At 50.2% G+C, this 12,912-nt stretch overlaps 1 long non-coding RNA gene across 3 annotated transcripts in view; it reads right to left on the bottom strand.

Moving 5' to 3' along the window:
• LOC138415352 (uncharacterized) overlaps positions 1-12,912 on the bottom strand; it is a 121,139-nt gene that overhangs the window by 30,788 nt on the left and 77,439 nt on the right. For all 3 annotated transcript variants that reach the window (XR_011247192.1, XR_011247193.1, XR_011247194.1), the window contains exons 3-4: positions 11,061-11,214; positions 9,671-10,773 (exon numbers count right to left, since the gene is read on the bottom strand). This is a non-coding gene — a long non-coding RNA (uncharacterized lncRNA). The remainder of the gene's footprint in view (positions 1-9,670; positions 10,774-11,060; positions 11,215-12,912) is intronic.

The following is a 12,912-nucleotide window of genomic DNA, read 5'->3' as shown; positions in this document are numbered from 1 at the left end:
CAGGATAATCACCCACCTCTAGATCCTTAATCCCATCTGCACTGACCCTTTCTCCAAATAAGGTCACATTCACTGGTTCCAGGGACTGGAACCTGGGTATCTTTGGGGGCCATTATTCAGCCCATCACGGGCCCTATCAGATTCAGAGGCCCTCTCCCCTAATTCACTCTAATCTGCTCCGGATACTAGGAAAATTACAGGAGATTTGGGAAGATGCTCTGAACACCAGGATTAGACGCCCCTCCCTCAAGGTAACCATGTGACCTTAAATTAGGCACTTATTCTGAGTCTCGGCTTCCCTAGCCATCAAGTGAAGGTCAGGGACCTACCGCGTGGGGTGCTGTAAGGACTACAAGATGAAGCCCCCAGGGTGGGATGACTGATGAGCCTCAGGAAGTAAATATTCCAGAAGCACCATTCACCCATAAAAGAGGAATGAAACAGCGACACACACTACAACAAGGATGAGATTTGGAAACATGCTAAGTAACAGAAGTCTGACACAAAAGGCCATATATTGTATGATCCCATTTATATGAAATGTCCAGAACAGGGAAATCTATAGAGGCAGAAAGTAGAGATTAGTGGTTTCCAGGGGCTATGGGCAGGGGTGGGGAGGGGGGAGCTTGGGAGATGATAGTTATCATTATCAATTTCAGAGATGATGAAAATGTTCTAAAATTGACTGTGGTGATCGTTGCATAACTCTGTGAAGATACCAAAAACTCTGTCCATGGGCAAATTCTATGCACAGGAATTACATCTTGATGAAGCTGTTTTTTCAAAAAAGTGAAGGGACGCTGGGAATTCATAGAACAGATTCCAGCTGGATTTCCTCCAGCCAGGGTGACCATAAGTCTCTGAGATGTGTCTGAGGGTGAGAAGGGGAAATTCCAGCCCATGCCTTCGGCAGGGTTTATTCTGTGGGGAGAAACACGATCCAACCTGCCACACCAGACTTATCCTCTGCTCTGTGATCTCCAGCAGAGATCCTGACAGACAGGGGCATGGTTTTCGCTTCAGACAGTCTCTGCCTGTGGAAATGCAGAGCAGCTAAACATATTAAAACAGCAGCTGATTACCCACAATGCAGTGTCCTGGCGCAATGATTTAATGCAACCTTGAAGGGCATAATTAGGAATTAGGCAGGCAGCCGCTTTGCTGACGGGGGAGAGACAGGATGGTGGTACCCATGCTTTGCTCAGAGAGGAATTTGCAGGAATTGTGGGTCACGTTTGGGAGGAAGGTGAAGAGCCTTTTCAGCTTCATTAGTGAATCATGGTGAGGAAGATTCGTGGAGTGTTATTCAGCTACAGAGACTGGAGGTCATCTCATAGAGAAACAAAGTGAAGGTTCTGGAACAGTCGGGTTGCTCAAGACCTGCCCAGATCTGAACTGGAGGTCTGCCCTTGAATCTTCATCTACATCCTCACTTCCACTCTCTCACCTGCCTGACCCCATCCAGCCCCGCATCCTGTCGGCCCCACTTTCTAAATCTTTGCCCTCCACCTACTCACCACTAGTATACCTGCGCTCACATCCTGTCAGCTCCGCTTCCAGAACAACCCAAATTAAGGCAGCATTTTAAGAGAATTGTCAGCAAACTTTTCCTGTAAAAGGTCAGCATAAATATCTAAGGCATCAGGACTTCCTTGGTGGTCTAGTGGCTAAGACTCCATGCTACCAAAGCAGGGGGCCTGTGTTCAAGCCCTGGTTAGGGAACTAGATCCCGCGTGCCTCAACAAAGTTTGCATGCGGGAACTGAAGATCCTTCATGCTGCGATGAAGACTGAAGTTCCTACATGCTGCAAATAAGACCCTGCTCAACCAAAATAAATGATGAATATTAAAAATAATAATAAGACAAAAAACAGCAAAAAAAATTAAGGTCAAGGAAAAAAAAAAATATATATATATATATATATCAGGCACCAAGGGCTATATGGCCTCTGTGGCAACTATTCCACCTCTTGAGAGCAGCAACCAACTACTGGATACAGCTGTGTGCCAATAAAGCTTGATAGACACAAACAGGCCGTGGGCCGGGTTTGGCCCATAGCCCTAGCTTGACAACCCCTGTTACGGTTCACTCAGTCCCTCTGCCCTCTTCCAACAGTGTCCCCACATAGCAGGCAGAGGCTGTTCTTTGCAAAAGGCAGGTCTGATTGTGTCACTCCCCAGCTCAAAGCCCTTCCATGGCTCCCATCACCCCTTGTTACAAGACAAACCCTTTGACTTGGTCTATGGCCTTTTCTGCCTGGATATTCGGGCTTGATTTCAGGCCACTCTGGGTCACCTGGGACATTTTTTCCTCCCTTTCACATGTCTGCCTGCCTCTTGGTCCCTCCAGATACCTCCCCCATTCTGTATCCAATACCTCCTCATCCTTCAGATGTCAGCTGAAACATCCCCTCTCCAGAGAGGGGCCCTCACATGCCCTGAGACCACATCAGCCCCCATCACCTGCGTTCCCAGCACCCCTGCACCTGTCTCACCCTCGTCACCATAGTGCTTCTCACGTGCTGGGGGCTCCAGTGTTGCCTCACCTGATAACAGCAGCACAGGCCTGCCTTGTGTCCATCACACCCTCAGCGCCTGTCACAAAACAGCAACTCAACAAACACACAGTAGGTGAAAGAATAAAAGGACGAAAGGACAAGAAAAACGTAAGTTCTGTATGATGGAATTTTGAAAATGATACACTGACATGATTTTGACACCATGCAAAGATGGGTTGAAAATACCAGGTAATTAGGAGCAGGGTGAGGGATGTTTCCTAGAAAAGTTCCCCCTCAAAGAGCTTGAAGAATTCGTGAAGCTGTGCTAAAGAATCATGTCAATGGAAAGTGTGTGTTGCATAAATGAATTTCCACGCAGCGTGACCCAGACCATGAACACTCTGAGTTCAGAGGAAAAAGAAGGTAGCGTGGGCTGGAAAATTACTGGGAGTCCTCTCATACACAGACCTTTCCAACACAGAGCTCAGGCTGAGTGAACCAGATGAGAACGGCCACAGGCCATCTTGTTTAACTCTGGGCAGGAGTATGTGGGGGTGAGGAGTTGAGGGGCAATGAGGCTGGGCAGGCCCATAAAGTGCAGCCAGAGTCAAACTGGAGGAGTTTCAGTGTCCTGCTAAGACTGGCTCCCCTGGGACACGTTTCCTTCTGCAGGTAATGGGGAGCTGTTGAATGTTCTTGAGCAGAATGTTCCATGCCATGGAAATAGCTCTGTTCCTAGTAAACAACTCTGAAAGCAATGGGATATGTAGGCGGGGAATGTCAGGGATGGGGGAACGGGGAGGCCTCGGCAGTGGTCCAGGTGGGAGATAAGGGAGGACTGCACACTAGGATGCAGGAAGTGAGGCCAACAGGTCAAGGGGCGTGGAGAAGAAAGAGCAGAGAGGGGAAGTGGGAGGTGGCCCTGCAGGCGGAGCCCTGACTCAGGCAGACGTAGGAGAGGCCCCACCGCGTGTGTCATGGGCACCAAGATGAAGAACCAGGGGGGCCGAGGGAACCTGGGCCCCCTTCCTTTCCCTTTTTTTAAAAATTTATTTATTTGGCCATACTGGGTCTTAGTTGTGGCATGTGGGATCTAGTTCCCTGACCAAGGATTGAACCCAGACCCCCTGCCGTGGGAGCTCAGTGTCTTATCCACTGGACCACCAGGGAAGCTTCCCCTTTCACTCTTAAGGAGTTAAATCTGACCAGAAATTCATGGCTCACAGCCACTGACAGCCTCCCCGTGTCTGCTTCTTGGTCCACGCGAGCAGGCAGTCAACATGAGATACAGGTGACCACGTGTTGAGACAGGAAGAAGTGACACACTGCCCCGGGAGTCAGGAGGAGGGCGGGGCAGGACCTCCACTCCCACCACGTCTCCAGGATGCTTCCCTCCTGCAGCCACCCTCAGTGGGAACGCGAGGGGAAGGCAGGAATCAGAGCACAGTCCTGACTCCATAACCGCTTCCTCCTTCCAGGTGCCGGGGGGCTCCCCCTCAGAGAAGCACAGCCGGGCAGGGCAAGGGGTGGCAGGCACTGGGGGTGCCAGGCAGGCAGCAGGTCATCCCCTGGACCGAGGTTAACTTCCTGGCCTTGGTGAAGACACTGGGTTCTTTATGCTGACTCTGCCCAAGTCCTTTGCCATCGTGGAGGGCTCCACCCAGTCCAGACACATTTGGGCCAAGGCACCCTGTCCCCTCACACCGCGCGCACACACACACACACACACACGTATTCGTGCTCAAGGTGGCACAGAGCACAAGAGCAGATCTACCTGGAAACAGGCTCCTGACACAGTGTGTTGTTGATGGCAAGGGCTGAGAGGGGATGGCGGGACAAGTTGGGAGACAGAGGGGAAGGAGGAGAGGGGTAAAGGAAGAGGAAGACGAGGGGAGGAGGAAGCATGTACCCAGCGATTGGAAACCTCCTCTGACCTGGTTCCCAGTGGCCTGTTCCGGAAGCCCAGAGAGAGATTGAAGAGGGTCTTCAAGCCCCCAACTTCCCCACCACACCCCCATGCACTCTTAGCACGTTCTCAACATCCCAGCCACACAGACCAACCCTGGATGGATTCTAGGAGCCCACACAGTACAAGGCTGGACACCAACACTCACATCATTCTGCCGTGGAACATTCTGAGGTCACTAAAACAATCAGTCTTGGAAAGAAAGTGGGGGGGGGGGGGCCAGATGAGCACCCTCAAGGGTCCGCTTCCAGGGTCTTTAAAGGAGGCCTCATCTCCCTCAGGTAGATGCTTCGAGGCCACACTGAGAGGCACGTGTCAGCAGGACCTGGTCCCTCCTGGGGTCATAGATGGCATCTTCTGGACAGAGCCCCTCAAGTCCACATAAGCCCATGCTTCAGAGGATGAGACAAAGGGTGAAAACAATTTGCTCATCTGTAAAAATAATAAATGAGACCCTTTGGTCTCGGTGGCCCCAATACAGGCAGCATGGGAGAAGGGCCTAATTTGCTCATGGGATTTTTTTTCCCTTTGAGTTGGAAATTCACTGCTATAGAAGGGAAGGACTCACAGTGCTCATAAAAGAAAGGAGATGGAGGAAGACCTCGAAGGGAGTCAAGAGTGGCTCTGTCATCTGTCTCCTGATTTACATGTGGACAAAGACACACTTCCTCTCTCCCTCCCTCTCTCAACATGTGATGCATCACACTTGCACCCCTGGATCATTTCCAACACCTGCCCCCTTAACCTCCAGCTTCTCCAGGTTCCAGACGCCCCTGGAGGTTGGTGAGGGCAGCACAGGTGGGGAACGCGGACTCACACAGGTGACAGCAGGCAGGTACTAGGTGACCCCTCCAAGACGGCGGCATGAGGTTGGCGCCCTCCCACCGCGGGGGTGGGGAGTGATACCCGTTCCTGCTGCTCTGAGGCCTCCCCTCCCCCTCCTGTAACTCCATCCCCATTTATCTCTGTGTCAGCTGCTCAACACATCCTTTTAAACCAGTGTGCACACATGGCAACAGTATCCACTCAACAGGCATGTGTATTCCTGTTCTAAAAGCAAAAGGAGATGGTGGTGGGGGTGGGAGGTGCAGACAGGCCAAGCTGAAACCCTCCCAGCGCCTGGAGAGGCATCAAGGGTCAGCGAAGTGGGGATGGGCATCCTTGCATTGGTCGCAGTCCAGCTCTTGGCCTCAGGATAAATCTGTTTGTAGACATAACTGCTCCTGTAGGGCCCTGGGTCCAGATGGGGGCAATCAGGATGGGGGCAGATGAACCCAGCCTGCTGCCCATCATTTCAGAGGAGGCAACCATGGGTGGGTTTCCGTGTGTTTGTCCCAACTCCCAGCAGCCCAAGGGAAAAGCTGGACTAACAATTTTTTTTTTTAATTTAGGTGAAATTCACATACATAAAATTAACTATTTTCAAGTGTACAATTCAATGGAATTTAGTGCATTCATAATGCTGTTCCACCACCACCTCTATCTAGACCCAGGACATTTTATCCCAGTCCCAGAAGGAAACCTTACATCATTTAACAGTCACCCCCACCCCCGTCTGCCCCTCAGGCCCCTGGAAACCACCACGCTGCTCCCTGTCTCCATGGATTTGCCGGATCTGGACATTCTGTGTAAGTGGAATCGTGCAACTTCATCCTCTCATGTCTGGCTTCTTTCTCTGAGCATTTGCCAGTCCGGCCCTGTTATAGAATATCTCAGGGCTCATTCCTTTTTATGCCGAAATAATATGGGCTAGATCCTCCCAGGTGGTTCAGTGGTAAAGAAAGGGGAGGCTGACGGAGGACCCTAGGGTGAAAAAGGCTGCCTTTTGTCTGAGGTGTGTCTGAAGCCGGCTTGCCTCCCTGAACAGGGAATGCCACATCGCTGCCACCTGGTGTGATTGCAAGAGAGCCTGACACCACGTTCAGATCCTACCCAGCCACGACTCCACCCCCGAATAAAAGTGCAGAGCTAGCCACTAAATGCAGACCGCGGCTGATTATACCTGACTCAGCCTTGGGTTGCCTGTGCCTGCTTCCTGCCCCTCTACATCTGCATTTATGTGCCCCTCTCTGGTTGTAGGCTCCTAGGGTAATAAAAGAGATTTTATGCCAACTATTGGCCATGCAATGAGCTAGGTGTTTTATAAGCTTCATCACATGTAGTCCTTCCTGCAAGCTCTCGCAGTAAGCATCATGCACAGATGGAGAAACCACAGCTCAGAAAGGTGAACCTGTTGCTCACGCAGAGCTGGGATCCAGGATCCAGGCTCTCTTCTTCATACCCCTCCTCCCCTGAGAACAGGGAGTCCTGTCTTAAGAGTCTTCCTGGTGCTACGTCACTTACCAACTCAAGAGTTGCCAAGCCCCTCCTGCATGTCCCCCTCTCCCCACACTGTGCTCGTGGAACCTGGGCAGACACATGTTTTGCTTTAGCAGATTCTGCTGAACAGTTTTTCAAATGGCTTATTTCGGTTTTCACTCTCACAAGACATATACCGATGTTCCCATTGCCCTAGGTCTTCATTAACCCTTGAGGTCACCAATCTATTCATTCTAGCCATCCTGATGGGTTTATAGCAGCGTCTCAGGTTGCATTTTCCTGATGACCAATAAAGCACTTTGAGAAGTGCTTAGTGTCTCTTTCCCAGTTTTCTAAGAACTTTTTTTGGCTATGTATTTTGCAAGTGTCCTCTCTAGCTTTGTGATTGTCCTTTGCACTCCCTTAAAAAAATTTTTTTTGTTTATTTATTTATTGGTTGCAGCATGCAGCGTGTGGGATCTTAGTTCCCTGACCAGAGATTGAACTTGTGCCCCCTACATTGGAAGGTGGAGTCTTAACCACTAGATTGCCAAGGGAAGTTCCCATCTTGTCACTCTCTCAATGGTATCTTTGGTAAACAGAAGCTCTCAATTTTCATATAACCCAATTTATCACTTTTCCTTAATAGTTTTCTCTCTCTTTATCATGAAGATATTCCAGATTTTTTTCCTATGTTATCTTCTAGAAAGTGGAATTGATTTTCATGTATGGTGTGAGGTAGGGATAAAGCTTCCTATTTAACGGCCACACACACTGCCCCCCCCGCCGCCCCCGCCACCCTGGTGGTTATCCAATTGGCCCAGCACCATTTATGGCAAAGATCATTCATGCCCCTCCTCAGCAGTGCTGTTGTATATCACATGCCCACATATGCTGGGTCTATTTCTGGGCTCTCTACTCCTCATTGTCCTATTTGTCTATCCTTCCATTCGAATTTTTTTACGCTCTCTTGGTGATGGTTAACATCAGGGGTTGACAACCATTCACCTGGGAATTTGCAGTTCATGAGGAGAGGTCTGGATGTAGTCTAAATGCAAGTAGATGCCCATAAAAGAGTTTCAGAGGAAAAATAGTTAAATTTGGGACATGGGAAGAATGATCCCAGAACCAAGGGGAAAGCTCCCGTGGAGTGGGTGGGAGAATTGGGTAACAGGCCAGAAGCCAAGACACTCAGAGGATTCCATCTTCCTCTCCACTCACTCCCTTCTCCCCCTGTTGACCTCCAGATCCCCTCAAGCCAAAGTGCACAGAAGGAAACAGAAACACAAGAAGGAAAGCTTTCTGCTTGGGCCACTGGCCATGCTTGAGGAAATCTGATCCCTCCTGCAGCCACATTCTATTCCCAAGTTGCCATAGTACTTCCTGTAATTAATGGCTAGGTTTTAATTAAACATTGATTAGCCCCTAATTAGTCTAATGATTAGTCTGGGGGAGGAGACAGGACTGTCAAACCCCATAAAGGAGGCGGGGGAGATAATGAAAGATTATGGCTTAGGTGAAAATGCTATTTCTCCCTCCCTCCAGGCCAAATGTTTTCTATAATTTGGGTCTATTATAAATGATGCTTTCAATGTGAATTTTTCTAATCGGTTTGAGTCTGATGAAGTCCCAGGTGACTGATGCAAGGAAGATTGAATCTATTCGCCTTTTCATCAGATCTCAGCCTCTTAATGCAGCTAAAGAGCCTTTTCCCACTTAGAGAAGAATTAGTTTCTGTCTTCACAATGAAGTCATCCTGGGCTGAGGCTGTCCCCTCCCAAGGCCTTTGTGGGGGGCTCAGTCCTTGCCAAGGACTTCTGGGATGCAAGAGGACTGAGACTGTCTCCCCAGAGCAAATTTTACAAGTACCCAGTGCCCTGTGTCACCCTCTCCTCATTCTTCTCCGTTTTACCTACACCTCCCACCACGTTGAGGCAGCTCTGGTTTTATTCTGAAAATGGAATACCAGTCATGTGTAATTTGCTTCCAATAATGGATGCATGCAGCCTCCCCTGACTCTCAGCCAAAAAGAAAGGTTGAGTTGCCGCACATGGACACAGCTCGGAGTAAATTGCGTTTGAAGTTAATCTATTAGAAGTCAACTATGCTGCAAATCCAGGGGGGAGAAAAATGATTCTATGATGCTGGTTAATCATCCCCAGTGTATCTTTTGTAACTTTGAATTTACGCAGAACAATACAAGATTTCCTCAAAGCCCTGTGCTGAGCACAAAGCTCAGGGGAGGAGAGAGGCATGAAACCTGAAATCCAGAAAGGCTTAGGGTCAGGGAAAAGATGCTGGCTTTGGAAGAAGGCTTCCCAGGTGGCACTGGTGATAAAGAACTCTCTTGCCTATGCAAGAGACATAAGAGACTTAGGTTCGATCCCTGGGTTGGGAAAGATCCCCAGGAGAAGGAAATAGCAATCCACTCCAGTATTCTTGCCTGGAGAATCCCATGGACAAAGGAGCCTGGAAGGCTACAGACCATGGGGTTGCAAAGAATCAGACACGACTAAAGCAACTTAGCACAGCGGGGAGGAAGGAAGGTCCTGACAAGCAAGACTTGCCAACTTGAGAAGCCCCAGCATTTGCCTTTGGGGGTTCCTGGTGCTATCAGAAATACTCCAACCAAAAAAGGCATAAGGAAGCTTGGGAACCATTGGAAATACTCACAGTTTTACCACAGTTGAAATTGTGGTAAAATACACACAATCTAAAATTTAGCATTTTAACTATTTTGAAGCATACAGTTCAGTGACGTTAAGTCCACTCTCATCATTGTGCAGCCATCACCACCATCCATCTCCAGAACTTTCTCACCTTCCCAAACAGAAACTCTGTCCCCATTAAACACTACCTCCCCTTCCCCCCACCACACCATCTCTATGAATTTAACTCCTCTAGGTACCTCATATGAGCAGAATCAGACAGCGTCTGTCCTTTTGTGATCGGTTTATTTCCCTTAGCAGCATGTCCTCAGAATTCATCTATGTTGTAGCAGGGGTCAGCATTTCCTTCTTTTTCAAGGCTGAATAATATTCCATCATGTGGACGGACCATTTTTTGTGTGTTCATCCACTGATGGACACTGGGTTGCTTCCAACTTTGGCTATTGTGGGGAACACTCCCACTGTCTGATCTAGGAGGCAAATTTAGTTATTTGAGTCTTCAGATGAAAGATTCCATTAAATAAGACTGCGTAAATCCCTTATATCTCTGCTTTACTCTCTATATAAATAGACAAGGATACTGGAGAGTTATATCCCTTTTATCAGTTTTACTTATCATTTTCCAATAGCTTTTGCCACATGGAAAATAGGGAAATAAGCACATGGGAAATATTCAACACAAACTTGAATCGTCTCACTGAGACTTGGCCATATTCAGCCTCTTTACCAGGGAGTAAGAGAATAAGCATGCAGTATGTTAAGTCAATGGGGCTTGGGGACCACTTGTTATCAGTCAGCAGGACTGACTGATACACCTCCCCGTACAACCCTGGGGCAGCCTCCAGCCCAGTGAACGGGGATTCAGGTGTCAATTTCAGAGACAGGCCTCTGCCCTGATGGAGAGCACCCTCACGCCACGGGCTGTTTCCATGCCTGTGCACAGTGACCATGCCCACAAAGGCTCAGCCGCATCCCTGGTGCTGGACCCTCAGGAGCAGGGAGCGTGGCTCCATGGGGACAAAGCCAGAGGCAGGGAGATCATCATGAGATCCCCACTGTCCTGCCAGCCCCTTGGGGGTCCAGACAAAATGGAAAGCATCATTGGAAAGTAGGCAAGCACCAAAGCACCAAATGGAATGCAGGCAAAGACCCAGCATCAGATGCCCGACGGAAAAACAGAGATTAGGTCAGATTTGAGACTTAGCTTCAAAAGGTTGACATGGCAGCATTATTGCCACCTGAGGCACAGAAATTTAAGACTTTCAAAATCCATCTTCCTCTCAAAAAGAAGCCCCCGTTGAGATCAGGGACAGCCAGCCATAGCTGTGATTGCCGACCACTTCTGTTTAGGGAGAAAGAAAGAGAAACAGTCATCATGTGGCAGGGAGACTCCTCCAGGGTCACTAAGCCCCTGGCCTGAGCAGGAGGCAGCAGCTTGCACGCTAAGCGGCAAATACACACTATCCTTTGGGACATGCCCCTCCCACCTCCTCCAATGCTCACTCTTCTGCTCACCTGGCCGTTTGGAGGTTGCACCCCCATCCCACCAGCCCCCACACTGACCCAGGTCCCCGCACCCACAAAGCTCATCCCCAGACTCACAGGTGCGAACGAAACAGACAGACCTACCTGTGCTCAGTCGGGGGCAGGCATCCAGGCAGGTGCAAGTTGGAGACTGTGACTTTTCAGCTGGAGGGGGCCCCAGGAAAGCTGGTCTTCATTCTTGACAGGACTTGTCAGGGCAGGGATGGACCCAGGCCAAGGGTCCCAGTGTGGGTGGAGCCTACAAGGGAATCAGGAAAACTGCGGACTCCACACGGCCCAGCTAAATGGCAGAGTCATCATCAGGACCCAAGGCTGTAGGCGTCTCCCTGGTGAGGCTGTAAAGGGACTGGGCTCTGCCTTAACCCTGGGGCACTGTCCAGGAACACAAGCTCATTCCCCTATTGTTTCCTTTAACTAATCATTGAAATAAATGCTTAGGGGAAGCCCCGCTCCAGGCAGTGTGGGGAATTCATTAACTAATGGGTGAGTCTAGGCTCGAGGTAGGAGTCCCTCACTGCTGGAAGGCTATGAACAAGTTTCAGGAGCTCAGGGATAGAAGGACCACTTCTAACTGAAGATGCATGGAAGGCTTCCTGGAAGAGGTGACATTTCAGTGGGGTGCTGAAGGATGTGCAGGAGTATTTCAAAGGGTGGAAATACCCCAGGCACATGCCCCACAAGAAGGTCCTAGGTCAAGGCAGAAATTCAGATGGTGACAAAATGCAAATGGGGCTGTGACAGTCATGGGGCACAGGATGGCCCCTCAGAAATCCACTTAGTCATTCCACAAACATTAATGGGCTGCCCAGGGCTGAGTAGACTAAGAGCTGAAGCCAAACAGCAAACAGCCCTCAGGGCAGCTGTTGGAGACACTGGACAAGAGGTGAGGTGAGGACAGCCCTGCCGTGAGAAGACAATGGCAGCGATGTGCTAGCCTGGTGGCTCCTCAGGAGTACATTCAAACTCTCCTCCCACCCCAGCCTCCCCTGGGGACCTGCATGTCCAGCATGTGGGAGAAACACCCCCTTCCTAGAGCTCAGCTCGGGGAATGAAGGTGATGTCCCCACTCAAGCAAATTACTGTCCACTCCCACCTTCAGCCCAATGGGCTCCAGGGACCTGTGCCTGGCTGCCCTTTGCTCATCATATCCTGTCTTTGGGGTGCAGCCTTGGCCAGAGGGTGGGTTTCCCTGTTGACTACAAGGCCAACCTGCAAGCCGGTCTCCCCGAGCTGTAAGTTCTCTGCCTCCCGCTCCCCCCACCCCGAGTTCCCTCACAGGACTGCAGGTGTATTGATCCCTGTGCAGGTCTCTTTGGATGCAGATTGGAGGAAATCGATGGTATCAGAGCAGGGCATGGGGGGCAGGGGCCATCCTCTAACCCCAAGACAGTGGCGGCAATGCCCACCCCCAACCTTGGTGCCCCTACAGACTGTGACCCTCTCGGACTTGCATTTTGAGGGAAAAGAGGCAGCTTGGCCCTTTTGCCAGGATGGATTTAGGGATCTAGTCTCTTCGTGAGGGGAGAAAAGGCCACTCGCAGCTCAACATGGCCTCAAAATGAAACGCCTCCTTCCAGGGTGAAGGTCATAGTCGGGGCTCACCACTGCCGGCCACTTGCTTCGTAAGGTATCCAGCCAGCTCTGTAAATTTAAATCCCTGGGAGGCTCCCAAAGCACAGTCAATAGTGATGGAGACGGAAGCCGGGACTGTGAACTGAAAGAGAGAGCTGGGCGGTCAAGAGAAGTGTCCAGCACTGCTTGACCAGGCTTGTGCCAGCCAGCTGGCTAAGACCCACATACACCCTAGCCTGCAGGCACCCCTTTGGTTCCTGAAACTCGGACGTGCACACACACACACACCTCCATTACGTTGCACCAACTGAACTGTGTCAGCAGCAGGAGAAACAAGGCCCCTATCCCCAGTGTCATGCCAATC

The sequence above is a fragment of the Ovis canadensis genome, chromosome 11 (genome assembly GCF_042477335.2).
Source record: "Ovis canadensis isolate MfBH-ARS-UI-01 breed Bighorn chromosome 11, ARS-UI_OviCan_v2, whole genome shotgun sequence".
Classification (NCBI taxonomy): domain Eukaryota; kingdom Metazoa; phylum Chordata; class Mammalia; order Artiodactyla; family Bovidae; genus Ovis; species Ovis canadensis.
The sequence above is the reverse complement of the archived record's forward strand: the minus strand, read 5'-3'. Positions and strand labels throughout refer to the sequence as shown.